We start from the raw sequence: 2973 nt of genomic DNA, 5'->3' as shown, positions 1-2973 counted from the left end.
TCTTGTAATACATACAGAGTTTTATTAAGAATCCCTGGAAAGGGGGACATTATGTTTATATACTGTCAGAATACTTTAAAAAAATACCAGTCATTTACTTTTTAAACAAGAGAATCTGATTGAATTAGATGTGGGTTAAACTCAATGGACTCTTCAAATTGAACTTTAGTGATTTTCTCATTTGTACAAGAGTATCAAAATCCAAGGTCTTAACATCATGATAAATTGTCTAGAAACTCATCTTACTAAGAATGCATAAGACCCTGAAAAGGTTGTCCTGTGACGCCTGAAACATGTTCACAGCTGATTTATGCCAGAACAGAAGCTATGAAGAACTCTGAAGGATAGTCATCAGCTGTTAAGGGTTCTCATTTCCAGGTAAGTACACTTTTCCATTATGTGCTGCACTTACCAGGTAACATCAGTCTTGTTTGGACAGTCTTTTCTTCATCTTCCTTATTTCTTTATGTTAAGCTGATCAACAAATTTATATAAGCACCCACAGATAACTGTTCTTTATTAGAACACTCATCATATTTAGGCCACTTCCTGAAGACATGTAGAGCAAATCTTAATGCTTTCATTGAGATATATCCAATATAAATTGTAAAGGAGATAATTTTTTTTTCCTACACAGGAAATTACTTAGTATCATCAACAGTATGTATAGATGATATTATACATCAACTATACCTCAATTTAAAAATGTGAAACAAAACAAAACAGTATGTAGGTTCTCAGATTTTCATAAGAGATGAGTAAAGTCCCTTTACTCACCTGCTTCCTAACAATGACCCTGGACATTTCAGCTTAGGTCTTGAGGTACATATTCTTTTGGGTCTCCTCAATCTTATTCTCATATTTTGAATCTGGTAACAGAAAGTAAAACAGGAAATTTATTTTATTTTATTATTATTTTTTTTGGCCATGCCGCATGGCTTGCAGGATCTTAGTTCCCTGATCAGGGATCAAACCCAGGCCTGCTGCAGTGAAAACATGGAGTGCTAACCACTGGACTGCCAGGGAATTCCCAGGAAATTTTTTTTAACTGATTTAATCTTTGGTTTAATAACTCCAGTGTTCTAGTAATGAAATGGAGAATACCCACTTATATACTAACTCACACATTCCTTCTCAACAGGGAAAATGTACTTGTCTAAAAAGGAACATACTAGTTCATTATTTGTGTTAATAATGGAAACAGTAGAACATGTCTGAGAGTATCTTTTCAAGAGCTGCACTAGGGATGGAAATCCGATTTAAGCTTTAGAATCTCAAACATCTGAACTGACACTATTGAAAAGCAGAAAAGCAAACAATGCTGACAGAAAATATTCTACATTCTCTCCTGTGGCTTTTATAACCTTTGAAAGGAAACTGGTGCCCACTGAAACTACCAATTTATACTAAAGGAGTATTGGTGCCTTGTGTCTTCTCCCCTGTTGAAAAAGTTCTCAGTAAATGCTTTGACTCCCTCACAACGCTGATGGGACTTTTTCTCCAGCATGGTTTTTCCTATGTCTGAAAAGATTCGAGCTCTGACTAAAGGCTTTCCCACATTCATGACATTGGAAGGGTTTCTCCCCAGTGTGGATTCTTCAATGCTGATCAGGACTGCACTTCGGCTGAAAGCCTTTGCACACACATCATATGTATAAGGTTTCTCTCCACTGTGGATTCTCTGATGTCGATTAAGGGCTGAGCTCTGACTAAAGGCTTTCCCACATTCATCACAATTTTTTTTTTTCAAGGACGGTTTCCCTGTCTTCTTTCAAACTTTCTATCTTGTTCACAGGTTCCTCTAAATGTGAAACTCTGGGAAGCATTCATTCGAAGAGTGTTAGAAACTTTGTAATGCAGTTCTTTGCCTGAAGAAGTCTTTTGCCTTGAAGCTGATTTCACATTTATAGTTCTGGTGTCTCTAACATTTTGTCTTAAGGTGTGAAGCTCCTTCGATGCCCACTGCAGTTGCTTTTTTGTGGGTTTAAACTGGCTACGTGGTGTCTCCTAAGTGATTTCACAAGTTGGTAGCTTCTTTGCAAGCATGTCCTCATTTCGTCCAAAAAAGACCTGTTCAGCTGCCCTGTCATGCTCTTTCTCCAGCTCCTCCAGCATCACCACGGCTTCCTCTCCACTCTCTGGTTGGTTCTCTTGAAGCCAGGCCTGCAGTTCCTCAGGCAACATGGGCAGGAACTGCTCTAGCACCAGCGGCTCCAGGATCTGCTCTTTGCTGTGCACCTCTGGCCTCAGCCACTGACAGCAAAGCTCACGGAGCTGGCTCAGGGCCGCCTGGGGCCCAGGTGACTCCTCGTAGTGAAACTGCCTGAACCGCTGGCAGTAGGTCTCTGAGCTGTAGTAGCTGCTCCAGTGGCGGCTGGAGACCATATTATGGGCCTGCCCTCCCTCTTCCACCTTCATTACCAGAATGCAGTCAGGGTCCCCTGAAGTTTGTGGAAGGAGTTTTGATGTCTCTCTCAATTTTGCAGACATTTGGACTGGGAATAGCTCAGGACTGCTAGGCTTTAATCTTCAAGAAGGTGAAACTCTCCTTATGGACATTCCTCCAGCCTAGGAAGGATGATCCCACGTTTTGGGGGAGAAGCCGGGGAAGCCAGGGAATATTTTCTTAATGTTACCCCTATTCACAGCTTAAAACATGAATCAAAAAATCTTGCTGTCCTAAAACTATCCAGAGCTATTCAAAATTATTATGAAAGTGAAGTTTATTTTAAATTAATTTTCCTTACCTTTTTATAGCGGCAGAATTTCAAAGACTATTTGCATTACACATTTCAAAATCAAGGCATTTTAAGATGTCTACTTACTTAGGATGTTTTACATATGAAATTTTGGCAAAAGAGATGGTGGTTAAATGTGTTCAACTCATTTATCCTATGATTTCTTGGGAAGAAGTGATCACAACACTCACGAATTAGTGAGAATTGGGCAGTTTGGCCTAAATCTATACCTGGT

The 2973-nt window shown here is 39.6% G+C and overlaps 1 pseudogene; it reads right to left on the bottom strand.

The window, feature by feature from the left end:
* Positions 1 to 1475: 1475 nt before the first annotated feature.
* On the bottom strand, positions 1476 to 2490 carry LOC132503247 (zinc finger protein 396-like; annotated as a pseudogene).
* Positions 2491 to 2973: the final 483 nt, after the last annotated feature.

The sequence above is a fragment of the Mesoplodon densirostris genome, chromosome 15, assembly GCF_025265405.1.
Source record: "Mesoplodon densirostris isolate mMesDen1 chromosome 15, mMesDen1 primary haplotype, whole genome shotgun sequence".
In the NCBI taxonomy this organism is placed as follows: Eukaryota; Metazoa; Chordata; class Mammalia; order Artiodactyla; family Ziphiidae; genus Mesoplodon; species Mesoplodon densirostris.
Note: the sequence above shows the minus strand (reverse complement) of the source record. Positions and strands in the feature narration are given on the sequence as shown.